We start from the raw sequence: 17,780 nt of genomic DNA, 5'->3' as shown, positions 1-17,780 counted from the left end.
TTGGGTGTGTGGGGGAGCCTCCTTTCCCACCAGACTAATTGCTTTTAGGAAACTTTGAACGTCATCTCCTAGACTTAAGGAGAAGTGTTTGGACAAGAGGCAAAAATTTGAGGATGAAAAGCATATATTTAGTATTTGAAGCAAGGGGGACATGAGATTGTAGAGGAAGAATATGTAAGCTGAGGAAAAACTAAAAATCACTGCAATGCAGCCATGAGTTATGGGTCAGTGAAGAAGGGGCAATTGATTTGAGAAGTAGAAATAATCGTATCCCACAAGTCAAAAGAGTGGAGGGTTTTTTTTTTTTTATCAGCTTTATTGAGGTATAATGGACAGAAATTGTGCATATTTAAGGTGTACAAAGTAATGATTAGATGTAAATATACATTGTGAAACGATTACCACAAGCAAGCTAATTAACACATCCGTCACCGTACATATTTCCTGTACGTGTGTGTGTGGTGAGAACACTTAAAAATCTCTCAGCAAACTTCAAAGTATACAATACAGAATTATAATTATAGTGACCATGCTGTACCTTCGATCTCCAGAACATATTCATCTTACAATCAAAAGTGTGTACTAGTTGACCAACGTCTCTCCATTCCTCACCTGTCGGCTCCTGTCAACAACAGAAGTTTTTTTGTTTGTTTGAAAAAAGAAAAAAAAAAAAACATCAGGTCATCTACCCCAGAGAAGTCACTTAACAACAGAAAAGACTAGTGAATTTATACACTTGGATTGAATTCTGAATGAGCTGGCATTCTTTCTAAACAGACTTTTAAGAAAATCTTTCATTCAAAAAGTTAAAAAATACTCAGAAATTCACATGTTTTAACACTCCAATAAAGCAACCTGGTGCAACAGGAAGAACAAGAACTCCCAGATCTGAATCCAGGCTCTACCTTTTAGTAGCTGGGTGACTTTCAGCTTGTATTTCTCTCTGAACATCAAAAAGGTTCATATGTAAAAATCTAATAATATCTGTATAAAAAGAAAATAACGACCTTGTGTTGTTAAGATGAAAACAGATGCTGCAGCTAAAGCCCCTGCGTGGCACTCTAATGAAAGTACCATCCTATGTCTAGAGATACTGTTTATATGCTGATCAGTCCCAAACTGATAAACCTTCCCAAAACCTAGTCTGGTTGCTTCACATACTCAGATGGCTAGCTGATATGCATCTCAAAGTTAACATAGCCCACACAGAACTCTGGATTCCTGCTGTTACCTGCCACATTCCCACTTTGCTTTTCCCCCGTCATAGGTGAGGAAACCATTTACCTAGTTGCACAAGTTAAAATTATTGGAAGTACCTCTGATTCCTTTTTTTGACACCACTCCCCATGTCTAGTCTATCAGCAAATTCTATATTGCACTTCCCAAAGTTCATCTACTTTTCATATCTATTGCTACTACCTTAATCTAAGTCACAACCATATCTCTCCCGAATGATTGTGATAGTTTCCTAGCCACCTTTGTTTCATTCTTGCTGTGTAAAATCTGTTTTTTTAATACAACAACCCTACTGGTCTTAAAAAAAATAAATAAATAAAAATCAGACTACAGAAGTCCCTTGGCAATAGGCGTCAAATGGCTCCCCATGGCAATAAACATATACTTCAAACACTTTACCATGGTTTACAAGGCTTTACTCAGCCAGGTGACATTTGTCAACCTCTCCTACCTCATTTCTTACTGTTCTATCGCTCCTCACTAGCTGGCAGCCATTCTCATCTACTTCCTATTCCTCAAACAGACCAAGATTCTATCTGCCTTGTATCTGGCATTTACCCAGCTGTTTCCTTTTCCTAGAAACCATCTTCCTTTGTCATTCATATCTCAGTTTTCAATGTATGTACTCATAGACCTCTCTTGACCATCCAATAAAAAGTAGCCCTTAGGTAATGCCTGTCCATCATCATGACACTTATCACTATTGGATTTTTTGTTTGTTTACTTGCTTACTTTCTGTATTTTACACCACTTTAAGCTGCTTCAGAGTACCAACTTTGTTATTTTAACCTTGGAACATCAAGCCTAGAAAAACACCTGGAGACAGTAAAAATGTTTATTGAATGAATGAATCAGATTAAAAATGATAGCTTGTATTAATGATTATTAAGAATAACATTTCTTAAAAGTACACATATGAACTCTTGTTTAGTTAAGCATAGGATGTTTTCTTTTTATAGCCAATACTTTCCTAAAAATTATAAATTCAATGAATTCAGCGACCATACCAGTTCATTTTTATATCTCTCAGCCCTTACTACAATATGTTGCATACAAGAGCCAGTTAATATTTTCACAAAATTATTGACACTTAACATTTTGGTGATTTGTTTGAGGGGTCTAAAGCCTCTAGGAAAGCCCATGGAGGTCTTTTTTAAAGCCTTGCAATGGTTTTTAAAGGTTACAACTAATTGAAGGAATACGTATTTTCTAATCACTTCAACTAAATATGCCATAGCTAGCTACTATTGTCTGTTAAGCGGTAAGCCATATGACAGTGAGTTAAAAGTCATCATTTTCAGAATTTCTAAGCTGGAAAATAGAGTAATTTCATTTTCGAGTTAGAATGGGCTGATGATTCTTGAGAACAATGTTTTTCAAACTTCTTTTTCCTGCAACTCATTCTAAAGGAGTATGTTTTGCATTGTCACATAGTATGTGTACTTGTGTTTAAAACTGAAACAAAATTTACAAACTAGCTTTGTCATGTGTCTTGTCCTCTACATTTTGTATTCTAATTATGTCAGCTACATTTTATTTTATGAAACTACTGGTGTGGCACAGGAATGAGGTCATGACTCATGGTTTAAAAAACACCAATGGATATCGTCTTTCCTAACCTAAGGCCCTAACGTGAAATGATTTGCCCAAGTTTCTGCCACTAGCAGGTAACAAAGATAGGTGATTCATATGGAGATCAGTTGTTTAGATCATAGATGAAAGATACAATATTGAGAAAAATATATTTAGGAGAAATTTTGTCACCAACAGTACTCTGAAGTGAGGAAAATGATTGCTTATAGATTGCAACATTTTAGATGTCTAATAAAACTTGCCTTCCTCAGGCACACTTAGGAAAAAACTGGTATGTCAGTGACAAGAATTCTATATTCTTCTTTAACATTGTATAACATGTAATTATAACTAAATGAAAAAAATACCTTCTATAAATAAAGCTGTAACACTGAAAACGTAAACATCAATCTTACCTTCTGTAACTCCTCCTTTACAAGATGTCTTCAAAGTTTTGCCTCTCACCCTCTCACTCATTGGAAAAATTTTCATTCACATGTGTTTAAAATATTTAATCCAGTTTTTCTGACTGAACATTGCCCAATATTGGTGACAAATACCAAGGAAATGTCCAGGCATCCAAATATGAATAAGATGTGTCAGACAGCACGGGAAGCATTATCTCACTTAGTGATATCAACAGCACAATGAAAATGTCTATAATTTTTTTGTGTGAAGCTAAATTGTGATTTGGTTTTTTTTCCTGCAAGATTATGGTTGAAGAGATGGAATGACAATAAATCGGGATGAACCAGAGTGATACAGGAAAAACTTCAAATAAGCCCACATTTTCTTTGAGGTAGGATATAAGCCAAATTAGTCCACAGAGTACTTTAGAGTACATCTTTTTGTGGTTTACTTAAATCAATTAATGTCTTCAGACATTGTGAAGGACTAAAGCAACCTCTTAAATTTAATAAACTTTGTGGCATTTATACAATGTACATTATTTCACAGTATATAAGCCAAATTAGTCCACAGAGCACTTTAGGGTACATGTCTTTTATGGTTTACTTAATTCAATTAGTATTTTCAGACATTGTGAAGGACTAAAGCAACCTCTTACATTTAATAAACTTTATGGCATTTATACAATGTACATTATTTCACAGGATGGAACATAATACTATTCTAGTTGATTTTGCAATATTCAGCATCTTCATCAAACCATTTGTTAGAATCTTCTGTCTGCTTTGTCCTAGTCTTATTCATAGTGAATTAGTGTCCCACGTTATGTAACACAGCTTGTAACTCCTATTTACTATGATAGTTACCCATCAGAGTAAATTGGTCTCACTACAACTCTCCTATACAATTTACCAAAGCTTTTAAATTATGTCATTGTTTCTAATTAGTGGATCATAACCATAATCCCTTTTTATTTAAGTGGAAATATTATTCATTCCATGCCACCAGAAAATAATTTTCATTCCATGTCACCAGACTTTCATTGTGATGCATCTTGTTCAGAATGAAATTTTTCTTAGAATTTTATTTACCAAAAACCAGATTAATATGGAATTGTTTTAGGAATCTACTGAACATTGTTTTTATTACATTTTTAAAAGATTGTATAATTAATATGTTTCCCCCAAAATCAATACCCAGTCCCCCCTTTGCTGGCACAACTGTAGCATTTAGGCAGGTCTTTTTTTTTAAAGTTTGTTGTCATTTGTAATATATATGTTTTTAAATGTGCCAGCCATCATTTCATGCCCAGTTAAATTATTTTAGACAAGAAAGGGGAGTCTGTGGGAAACATTTCCAGTGAGATTGCTTTGATCCTTTCACAGTAGATTTCGCAAACTAATAATTACCCCTCTGTGCCATAGTTGTAACAGTGAAAAGGAAAGTACATCCAGAAAGAGTACACCCAGAATTCCCCCACATGGGCAATAAATTAGATGTTACTTTGTGAGATTTATAACCATACATAAGAGTCTACTTTTTCAAATGGTATTTATTTAATTTCCCCAAAGTGTATATTCTATTCTGATACACACATAAATCTGTGTAAATGTAACTCCTTGTGCAAAAATGTATTTTCATAAACATCTCTTTTGGTTATCAAATATCCAGGAGTCCCTAAATACTATTAATGTGACCTGTTGGTCCCTGAAGACCATCTAGACTCTACTTTCTATAGTAGGACTATAACTGAATCCTTTACTTGAAAAAAATGTTCAAAAAGGTGTTTATTCACAATAAATAAATTACATTATGGCAAGCTCACGCAGATATACTGAATGTCACATTATGCATGTTAGTCTATTATTGATGTAATTTTTTATTTTTGAATAGTCCCTCTCTTTGGTAGTTTGGTAGCATTACTCTAGTTACAAGTGGCTAAGTCATTTGTTCAGACCTGTAGTTCTCAGCTATCTTACTCTGGTCACCAGACCAGAATGTCATTTTCTTTACTGGCCATCTTTTTCTATGGTCATACTGACTACTTGGCTAAAATTGGCCTAAAGGACAATGGCCACATTGAGCATAATGTGGTCATCTTCTTTTCCAGATCATAAATCACACTCTCTTTTGTACCTAAGAGGGCCTATGTGGTCAACTCCACGGTTTTATTTGGAAAAAAAAACTAGTTTCCCAGCAGAATGTCTAACAAAACTGCCCACCCCCAAATCCATTCTATTAGACCTATGCATCATCATCTCACTCCTGAGAAAATAGCATGATCTCTATTTTTCAAAATTTTATGTAACATAATTTTTAAAATTTTATTAAAATTGTTTATCTTAAAACTTTGAAGTAAGGAACAATAGAGACATGCTTCAAAAGCCGCCACTTAAATTGCTGCCACCTCTCTAGAAATTCTTTCACCAATAGAATATTTTAATTTCCTTCTGTTCATTATGTTTCTATTACACATTTCTTTTGGATCTTTAAATAATAAATTTGAATGTGTGTTCAGTGGGGATGGAGGTGCGATGGGGGGTGGTTTCAGTTGATAAAATTTTTCTAGCAATATGCAAGATTATTTTAAGTAGAACCTCAATCGAGTTATTAGAAAACATCAGACAAACACAATTTGAGAGCCATTCTACAAAAATAACTGGTACTCATCATGGGGTAGCAGTGCCATTCTATGTTCCTCTTAACTAAGTTTTAGACAAGTGCTTAGCCTTAAGCACCCATTGATAGATTCTAAGTTCATATATTTGATGAAATTAGAAGAATAGACTTACATTTATGAAAGAATCTCCAAAATAGTTTATGTTAATTACATTATACATACCATGCCAGAGAGGGTGTGGAGCACCTTTACATTCTAGGTGACAGCAATGGATTCTTTGCCTACATACATGTACATTCCTCTCATCTGTGGAGATTAATGGGTTTTAATCTAAGGTTACACATTCTAGCAATGCACATTAAGTAACTTGAGCAAGCTGACTTCACTGAATGCTAGTTTCCTATGTAAAACAAGCATGATAATAGTTGCCAATTATAAAAAGGATTACAAGTAACAAACACAAAATTTCTCAGAGTCTGGCATAATAATATTTTCAACGTACATATCAGTTATTGAGTACTTACTGTATACCAGGAACTGTACAAATTCCTCTTTCTAGATTATTTTGTTTAATTCTTAAACAACCCCACTTTACAGATGAGGGAACAGTTAGGAGAGGTTAAATAACCTCCCCAAATATCTTGTGATATATTTTGTGACATTGTAGGTTCTTGGTAAACAGTAGCTGTGTCATTTTGGTCCATTGGGAAGCAGACTTTGAGATGGAGTTAGAAATGCAAGAGATTTATTGGGAGCACTCTATATGAAATATAAGAGAAAGAGGAAGCAAAATTGGTTATAGAGAGCTTTTACACCATGACGCATATATAATGCCTGTGTAAGACAAGTGGGTAGGAAGAAAGATTGAGCAAAAAGAGCCGTAGACCATGATTTAGATTTGACAGAGTATCAGCCAACTCATTGAGAAGCTTCTGAACAAAGATTGCCCATTAGAGGAGACCCACAATTGCCAGAAATTGCCAGGCCTTGTGTAGTGACATGCTCATTTATTGGCTGGGGACTACCCAGAAGGGCATGGCCCCCACTTAGAAGCTGAGATTAATCCTGAAGGTTTTAATAGCTGGAGGCTGTCAGCTTCCTGTACTACTTCAGCAGACTCTTTTTTGAAGGGAGATTCAAACAGTATACCTCATGGCTGCCATAGTAGCCATTATTATTATCTTTCTGTTCTAGGTGTGCACTACCTCAACACTATTAGATAAAGAATTGTTGATGAGAGGTAGGGGTCTGTGTTCTTCAGAAGTCATTAGTAATTTGACATATGGAAATTACCCATTTTTACTGCACAGAATGTCTTTTTCTAGTATATAATAAATAACTCAGCAATGGTTGCCTTGTGTTGAAGAAAAGACATGGTAGAATACCTATAATCCACAGAGGCTTGTTTTTATGAGATATAAATCAGGAATCATTCATTATTCTTATAGGTGGAGACTAATACTACTACCATTGGTAAATTACCTAGAACTTCATGTTTCTTCCTCCTTTTTTTCTCAGATGCCAAATATATCCAAGTAATTCAGAATTTTAGAAATGTCTTTCCAGGAATAACAGTATAACTCTGAAAAATGGCAACATTTCTAAAATTCTAGAACTCAAGCTCTCCATGAAATACTAGAAAATTCCAAAGACACTGCACTCAGAATGCCCCCTAGATAGTTCAATGGCTAGCTGCCATAATATCATTGATGGTTGCTTGTTAATAAACTTAAGCAAGGCTAAATTTTATCAGTATTTTCCAACAGTAGATAATTGATTACAGGTGTGAAATATGAATGCTGCGTAAATATGCAGCCCCCCAGTGTCATCTTGCTGTTCTCTCTTTTGAATGCCAGGGCAGACTTAGTTAGCATCTGCTGTGCTGCACAGATGCTCTTCTGGGAAGGTAATTAATAGTGGTCTGTACTCTGGACTGCCAGAAGGAATAATATAATGAAATCAGTGCCTAATGGGCAGAGACAGAGTGCTTCCTAGACTTCACATGACTAGTAAAGTTGAGTTTCAAAGAGAAGGATTGTCTCTTTTTAAAATATTTAGCAACAGAAGAGGGCTGCTGATTGTCTCTTTTAAAGAATTAAAGCAGCAGAACAAAACTTTGGCAGTTCTTTTCAGGGAGCAGTTACATGGGACACAGTAGTTATGAATCTCAATACACAAACTCAGGTGTGCAAGAACAAAATTTGCACTTTTATAAAACAATTTGTTTTCAACTTCTATTTTAGAATCGGGATACATGTGCAGGTTTGTTACATAGGTTTGAAGTATAAATGAATCCAGCCACGACGTGGTAAGCATAGTACCCAGTAGGTAATTTGAGGTTTTGTGGTGGTGGTGGTTGTTTTTTTTGTTTGTTTTTGTTTTTGTTTATTTTTGAGACAGGTTCTCACTCTGTCACCCAGGCTGGAGTGCAGTGGCACGATCAAGACTCACCGCAGCCTCGACCTCCTGAGCTTGGGCTCAAGCAACCCTCCTGCCTTATACTCTCTCCAACCAGTAGCTGGGACTACAGGTGGATGCCACCACGCTTGCTAGTTTTTTGTATTTTTTGTAGAGATGGGTTTTCACCATGTTGCCCAGGGTGGTCTCAAACTCCTGAGCTCAAGCAATCCGTCTGCCTCAGCTTCCCAAAGTACTGGGATTATAGATGTGAACCACTGCACCCGGCCCAATATGTAGTTTCTGTTTGTTTGTTTGTTTCAAGTCTTACCTCCCTCCCTCCCTGTCCCCTTTTTCCCCTTATTCCCTTTATTTCCCCTTATTCCCCAGTGTCTGTTCCCATTTTTATGACCACATATACCCCATGTTCAGCTCCCACTTATGAGAACATACAGAATTTGGTTTTCTGTTTCTGCATTAGTTTGTTTAGGATGATGATTTCCAGCTACATCCATGTCACTGCAAAGGACATGATTTTATCCATTTTATGGCTGTCTAGTATTCCATGGTATATATGTACCACATTTTCTTTATCCAGTCCACCATTGATGGGTACCTGTGTTGATTCCATATCTTTGCTATTGCGAATGCTATTGCAATGAACATAGGGGTGCAGGTATGTTTTTGGCAAAATGTTTTATTTTCCTTTGGATATATACTCAGTAGTGGGATCTCCAAACTGCTCTCCATAGTGGCTGAATTAATTTACATTTCCACTAATGGTGTATAAGTGTTCCCTTTTCTCCACAGCCTTGTCAACATCTGTTTTTTTGTTTTTGTTTGTTTGACTGGTGAGAGACGGTATCTCTTTGGTTTTGATTTGCATTTCTCTAGTGGTTGGTAATGATGACCTTTTTTTCATATGTTTGTTGGCTGCTTGTATGTCTTCTTTTGAGAAGTGTCTGTTCATCTCCTTTGCCCACTTTTTAATGGGGTTACTTGTTTTTTGCTTGTTCAACTGTTTAAGTTTCTTATAGATTCTGAATATTAGACCTTTGTCAGATGCATGCTTTGTAAATATTTTCTCACATTCCTTTGGTTGTCTGTAAAGCTCAATTTTTATTTGAGGTACCATTCTTTGGGGAAGACAAAAATTTAATCTCAGTTTGGGGTTTGCCTTATCCTGCTGCCTTCACCTCTTTCCAGGCTACTCTGACTCATGTGTGAAAGTGATATTCAAAATATTTAACAAGCTATAGGCAAGGTCGCCAACTGTCATAGGAGCCTTCAAGATGGTTCCCAGCTTAGCTGGGTGATTCTGGCTTAAGGTATATCAATGGAGATAGATTGTCATCTGAGTCTATAGTCTTGACTGGGGCTAGAGGACCAACCCTAAATACCTAAATTCTCAGCAAACTATTGCAAGAACAGAAAACCAAACACCACATGTTCTCACTCATAGGTGGGAATTGAACAATGAGATCATTTGGACACAGGAAGGAGAACATCACACACTGGGGCCTATTGTGGGGAGGGGGGTGGAGGGATAGCATTAAGAGATATACCTAATGTAAATGACGAGTTAATGGGTGCAACACACCAACATGGCACATGTATACGTATATAACAAACCTGCACGTTGTGCACATGTGCCCTAGATCTTAAAGTATAATAAAAAAAAATTATAATTTAACACCAAAGGAGTTGTAAGGATTCACTACACAACAGTCCCTGCAATAGAGGAAATTTAACTTTTTTTACCAGAGACCAGTGACAACTTCCACCTAGATTGGCACCACATGGCTTGGAGAATGGCTGATAACTTCTTAAATCCCTTCCACTAGATAAATTAGGGAAATTTGAAATGGTAGCTCATCTGTTTTCAAGGTGGCAACTTCTAGATGTTAAATTTCTTTTTAAAGAAACACTTCCAACTAACTAAAACTTGTTTCCTATCCTCATTATCTATGTCTTTAAAGAAAAAGAGTCACTGAGCATCTTGGCACATGATTCTCAGCTGGGACTCGTTATCCTCTTCAATAATTTTTTCTCTTTCCTAGTAAATCTCTGAAGAAGTGAACATATTAGGAAGTACAAACTACTGTAATTTTTTTATTTTAAAACGTTTGGGGAAGGCTTGCTACAGTCTGATCTAAGAAGAAAAATAAAATTATACTTGAAGTATCTCATGATGCAAACCATTTCTGGCAAATTTATTTTGGATATGGCTCTTATCTCATGCATTCAGCAAAATCCATTTGGTTAAGTTTTACACTAAAGCACAGTACATGTGTTATTGGTTTTTAATTTTACAAATTGCAAAAATTCTTCTTGATCTCAGTGACAAAATAGTGAATATATAAAAAGCATTTTCATTGGAACTGGAGCAGAAGATACTGTTACCTCTATAAATAGGTGTGGTTTTAACAAATGGCAAAGACAATAAAGATAACACAGAAGCAGTGTTTCTATTTTAAATTTTACTTATTTTGAGAACTCATGGGATAAATTACAACAGCCTTTGGGAAAGCAAAACCATCAAAATTAGGGAATGGAAAAGATTAAATCAATGATGATGTAATCTAGACCCTAGATGATACAGGAGACTCTCTTAAAAATTCTGCCTGCATGCAGTATCTGTTGTAATGCTTTAGGCTAGGAGAAATTTCTGAATCTGACTTGTCCTTTCACAAATCTATGCTTTCTCCATATTTTTATTTTACTTTATATCGTAACTTCTTTACTTTCTTTAGGAAAAAAGAGGAAAGAGGCCTTAACAGTCTAGTTTCAGTCAATTTTTTTACAATAGTCATGTTGAAAAAAAAGCATGCTATTTTCCGTTATAAAATAATTTTGCTGGCAAATTTCCCAGCTAAAGTTCTCAGTAAAATAGTAAATCAAACAACATCCATACACAGGAAGAAAAATCACAAATCTTATGAATTATAGAGCTCCATACACTGCAGACTTTCAAGAAGAATTATGCCTTATCTTAACCTAGTGTTTTTTGCCTCATCAGAATTCTTAGAAAATAAAAGAATATAGCACTTTTGAAATATACAACATGTTCAATCAAACTTGTGAAAAATAATCCATTTTAATATATTGGTTGCCCTAATTAAGGCAATACCTAGTTTGTTAATTTAAGGAATAATTTTTTTATTTTTTTTTTTTGAGATGGAATCTTGCACTGTTGCCCAGACTGGAGTGCAGTGGCATGATCTTGGCTCACTGCAAGCTCCGCCTCCTGGGTTCACGCCATTCTCCTGCCTCAGCCTCCCGAGTAGCTGGGACTACTGGCATAAGCCACCACGCCCTACTAATTTTTTGTACTTTTAGTAGAGACGGGGCTTCACCGTGTTAGCCAGGGTGGTGTCGATCTCCTGACCTCGTGATCCACCTGCCTCCGCCTCCCAAAGTGCTGGGATTACAGGTGTGAGCCACTGCGCCTGGCCAATTTAAGGAATAATTTAATAGTCAGAAATGGTATTTACGATTGCTATTAAATCTAGCCTATTTCAACATGAGCATAGAATATGAAGACTCAGATTATATATTTTTAAAATATAAAGTGGTCTTGCACGTTGTCATTTAGTTCATAAACAGACAAGTAACATCTTAAACCATTAATTTTGAGCATGAATTTTCTCATTCTAAACATGCTAGGAAATGAAAAACAAAAATGATGTTGGTATCATTTTTTGAGAAGTGTTAATGATAGTAGTTAAATAGTTTGGAACTATCAGGAGCTAAATTTGGTTTATCACTTATGAAAGTAGTTATAACTGGCAGCATAATATCAATGAGTAGATATTTGAGTGTCAACACAGACAAGATTATCAACTTGAGCTACACACTAAGCACAATTAACTGAAAAACAAAAGTTCAACCAGAGTGCACTGGTCTGATGTTGAGAGTTGTTCTGTAAAGCTTCAAATTATGATCATTTAAGATTACTTACATGAAACTAACTTAAATAGGCAGGTTTTTTAAGTGAGAAGATAGAAAGAAATGATTAATTTGAGGAAGAAAAATTACAATATTAATCAGTAAAATATAAAAGTATTTTGCTGAAAGACTCATGTAGCTGAGCTTCTGAAATATATCTTTGAATTACCAGTGGACAAGCCTATAAGGAGACAGTTGTCTTTGAAGAAATTGTCATTAAGGAATAGACACCCAAATGAAATTGTAGGCATGCAAATAATGATGTGACTGAATACATAACAAAAATAAGGACACGCCATTTCTCACAGTTACTGCCAAAGAGAAACTGTGTTGAATTAGTTATTTTTTCAATTGTAGCCAACATACTAAAATACTGATATTCTTAGAATCCTGAAACTTTGACTTGATTTCTGGCTACATCAGTTATTAACAATGTAATCTTGCATAAATCCTTGACTGTCACATTTGATAGAAGGTAATAATACCTATCTCAGAAGGTTCATAAGAAGATTAAATGTGAAAATATCTGAAAGCACATATTAGCTGAGTAAAATAAATTTTAAGTGGTTAAAAATAAACATGAATGTTTTAACCATTTAAAATAAATTTTAAGTCATTAAAAATAATCACTGCAATGAAGTCATCACTTCATGAATGATTTCTATTTTCTTTTCCATTCATCAGTCACCTGTAGTACAAGATGATCTAGCAAATTGTGTAATATTTTATTGGTGACTGTTAAATAGAAGTCTCTCATATATTTGAAATAATATTTCAGAAGAAGCAAAGGTAATTTTTATTAGTTACATTTTTATCCACACTTTAATCCACCTACTTTATATTTGTAAAATCTAAAGACAGTTGTCTTGAATTTTCAGCCAGATATCCAGGAAGCCCAGATGGTTTCCTACCCTTATAAAATAACCATTTACCTACTCTAAACTATCTTTTCTATGAATACTTGAAATGAAATGAAATTGTAAACACACTGTTTCATGTCTTTTGCCACGTATAACCTAAAATGAAACCTCTTTAACCAATAAAAACATTGCTGATAAACCCTGCTAAGACACACGGGTTTTCCTCTCACTCTTCTTTTTGGAATTTTTCCCTTAATATCCTTAGGTGGGAAAGCCAAGATATGAGTGTCATTTAACATAATTGTAATTTAAAATTGTTTTCAACTTTAGAAGGAAATGACAATTTTCAAGAAATGAATATTTATGATATTTTAAAGGGGCTAACATGCTAGTTCAAGTATCTTGCATTTTAGAATCTAATATATTTCTTCCAGCCCATCAATCATTATCTTAACCGTGTTCCTTATTGTTTGCCTACATACAGTATAAAATGGATAGAGATGTAAGAATTGGTTGTATAGCAGGAAATATATGTGTAATTTTTATATTCTGTAATAACAGGCAAAGCAACAAACTCATGAACAATAACTTCTGGAAACCTTTTCCATGGCACAGGCTCTTTTCTCATACCACTGGTAGCCACAGTGAAAATTAAGTAACAACTCACAGCACCAGGGAATCATTTTTGCCTAAAATGCTGGTCAATTGTGGGAATATCTCTAGGAAATAAAAAAATAGAATGGGACCAGGAGGTTCCTGTTATACCCCTGATGTAGAATTCCCGGGCGTACATGTGAAAAAACGTTACTCAAAAATGAGAAGAGAAACATACATTCTTCTTTACACTTTTCACATTTCCACCTCATTTGAAATCTTCATCAATCACTCCGTATTTATTGAGTGACCACTTTGTTGGGAAATGGGGCTAGGGATAGAAAGAAACCTTTTGAGTCCTTATCAAGAGAGCTGAGTAGGTAGAGCAAATGGTTAGGTCATATGACATCCTCCCCCAATGTGTGCGTGCGCATGCACACACACACACACACACACACACACACACACACCCTCTCACACAGCTGATTGGCTCAAGCTGAGCCAATTGGATTCTCCCTTGCAAGCATTTGGAATTGGAATTTAGAAATCCTAGTCAGCAATTTTGAATTATTTAGGGAGATCACTTAAGTTGCCTTTGGAATGTCTAGGTTTGGGTTTGATTAAGTAACACAGAGACATCTATTCTGTAGAGAAAGAGAGTAATGAATCAGGCACATAGTAAGTTGAAGAGATGAGAGTCCCTGTGGGCCCTGCAGAAAGAGAATAGAATAAAGTAGGGTGGTTCCCCGACTTCCCATGGTTTCCCTTTGCACAGTTTCAGTTATCCATGGTCAACCCCACAAATATTCCATGGAAAATTCTAGAAATAATAAGTTTTAAATTGCACATCATTCTGAGTAGCATGATTAAGTATCATGCTATCCAACTCTCTCCCACCGGGCACACAAATCATCCCCTTGTCCACTGTATCTACACTGCACGTACTACCCACCTGTTAATCACTTAGTAGCCCTCTTTGTTATCAAATCGGCTATCTCAGTATTGCAGTGCTTGTGTAGTAACCCTTATTTTACTTAACAATTGTCCCAAAGAGCAAGCATAATGATGCTGGCCATTCAGATATGCCAAAGAGAAACCTTTAAATGTGTCCCTTAGGTGAAAAGGTGAAAGTTCTTGACTCAATAAGGAAAGAAAATTGTATGCTGAGGTTGCTGGGATCTACAATAAGAATGAACCCTCTGTCTGTGAAATTGTAAACAGTATGTTGTTATAATTGTTGTTGTTAATAGATCTTTTCTTTAGCAGTCATTTGGTTCCTCAGAGAAGAATTCTCTTCTTCTCCGTATTAGTCAGGGTTTTCTAGAGGGACAGAACTAATAGGATAGATATATGTATAAAGGAGAGTTTATTACATATTAACTCACAGGATCATAAGGTCCCACAATAGGCTGTCTGCAAGCTGAGAAACAAGGAGAGCCAGTTTGAGTCCCAAAACTGAAAAACTTGGAGTCTGATGTTTGCAGACAGGAAGCATCAAGCACGGGAGAAAGATGTAGACTAGGAGACTAGTCTTTTCACGTTTTTCTGCCTGCTTATATTCTAGCTGCACTGGCAGCTGATTAGATGGTGCCCACCCAGATTAAGGAGGGTGTATCTGCCTTTACCAGCCCACTCACTCAAATGTTAATCTCCTTTGGCAACATTCTCAGACACACCTGGGATCAGTACTTTGCATCCTTCAATCCAATCAAGTTGACACCTCAGTATTAACCATCACATTCTCTCTTAGTGCTTGTGTTCCAGGAGCAATTTAGAGGAATGGGGCTGGTGTTCCAATAATCACTATGAAAACTTGGACTTAATCCCTTTGGCTTCAGTCCCTTTTCCCTGCTCATACTTCACTCTGACCAGTGCCCCTGTTCCAGAGCTTCTCATATCTAATAATTCAACTAGAGGTTAAGACATTGGTATCCTGCAGAGTGAAAAGTCAGGAGAAAACAGGGAAAAAAATAGTTAGCTTAGGGTTGTGAGACAGGAGACAAAATCTGGAAACCTAGCCACTTTCAAACATTCTCGTTGTTTTCAGCAAACCTCACTACCAACATTCCAGCACCTTGTGCCTCCATGTCTTAAACCTTTCTGGGTGTCTGGAGGGCAAATAAAACTAAAAAGAAAACAGAAGAAAAAGGAAAGAAAGGATGTTTCTTGTAGATAACTTTCTATATAGGTACTGGGTTATAGCTTCCTTTACTGGGCACTACTCTCCATCAGCTTTCTATCTCCAGAATTTTGTTGAAATTTCTCATCGTCTTTCTTTTACTTCATTTTTATTATATTTTTTGTTCTTTTTTTTTTTTTAAATCATGTTTCTAGTGTTCAGAGTTGGGAGAAAATGAATTTCTTCCATTTAATCCATCTGGTGTGTGGCATTTTGTTTTATCTGCCCAAACAAATACACTATATAAGACCAAAAAAAAACAAAGGGGGTGGAGGAAGAAAAATATAATTAAGTCAGTGGCACATGTTGTCCGAAGATAAAATGCATTTTTTTAAAAAATTAATTTTACCAATATCGATGGGTTATTTTCTAGAAATAGTAAAAGATTGGTGAATTTATTAATTTAATTTTTTGGGGGTGTGACTTCAGGAGGATGAGGAAATAGAGGCAGGTTTAACCAGAAGTTTCCTCCTTACTTCATAAACTATAAATTTAGATTCCCTTCTTAAAGATGCTTCTGCTCATTATTCTTGCCAGGTCATGAGTTTATCCCCAAGGTATAGTACTTTAGGGATTTCAACATGAAAAAATCAGCATGAAGAATTTTCCTAAATTGAAGAGAAACTCAATTATAATCTTATAGTTTTGCTCACTTGAAAAGCATGGTATTAGCCAACAGGAAAAAACACACCAGAATAGTGGTAGCCACAGCTGGCACAGTTATGAATTTTTAGGCAATGAACACACTGGCTCAATGAGTGGAAAAATGATTCAGTTAATTTGATCAAGCTGAGTGATGGATCTCTGGGGATATCCCCTGAAGAGGAGAAGGAATGTCATATGTTTGCCACTGATCCTATGAAATGTGGCTTTGTCCTTAATTGCAGTATTAAGAGTGAATACAGAATTTTAGTTGACCATAGTCACTATCCTCCTGGGAGTCATCTGAAGTTTTATACATTGTGAAAAGCCTTGAAATAACTTTATTGGAGTCTGAGGAAAGTCTGATTATAAACTACGTGCTAATGTAAGTAGTCAGAAAGGTAGCTTAGTCCTATTTACAAAATAAGCCTATCCTTTTTCCTTAATTTCACCATGCTTCTACCTTTTATAGATACAGGCAGCCATGCTTACAGTACTTGAAAAAGCACTGTGCAGTGATGAGCTCAGGCCTAAGTCAGTCTTCTAGAAAATCCCTTACGATTTATGCTGATTTTTTGAGTCTTCCAAATTCTCATGCACATAAACTTCCATCTGCCATTCTCTTTTTTACATATAGTATAATTTAAAATGAAAATTTAAACTAAAGCAGTCACAATTAGGGATAAAGTAAAATAAAACATTAAATTAGGCTGGATGTGGTGGCTCATGCCTGTAATCTCAGCACTTTGGGAAGCCAAAGCAGAGGGATCACTTGAGCTCAGGAGTTCAAGACCAGCCTGGACATCACAGTGAGACCTTTTAAATGGCCATTTGAGTGAAGAATAGGAAGACAAAAGTTTTAGACCTAGCCATATTTTTCTAAATTTTTATGAGTACCAATTTCACAGGGTGCTAGACTCAGAAAAGAATAAGTATAGGAAAGCTCCTTGTAAATTATAAAGCAGTGTGTAATCTATCCCACCATTTTTGGTTTTTCAAAGAACACAGTGATGATTCTGTTTAAAATGATAAAGAATGAACATTCTAATTATTGTAATAAAATGAATTCCAAAGGATTAATTTGATGGAGCTACTATTTAATTAAAATATGATGACTACATAAAGAAAACTATCTTAAGGCCTTTTCCAAGTATAGTCCCTATTACTGACTATACTGTCTTATTTATGGGCTGAAATGTGTCCCCTCAGAACTCTAATATGTTAAAGTCCTAACCCTCAGCACCTCACAATATGCCTATATTTAGACATAAGGCCTTTAAAGAGATGGTTAAGTTGAAATGAGTTGGTTCATGTTGGCCCTAAT

This window comes from Rhinopithecus roxellana, chromosome 9, assembly GCF_007565055.1.
Source record: "Rhinopithecus roxellana isolate Shanxi Qingling chromosome 9, ASM756505v1, whole genome shotgun sequence".
NCBI classification, from domain to species: Eukaryota; Metazoa; Chordata; class Mammalia; order Primates; family Cercopithecidae; genus Rhinopithecus; species Rhinopithecus roxellana.
The sequence above is the reverse complement of the archived record's forward strand: the minus strand, read 5'-3'. Positions refer to the sequence as shown.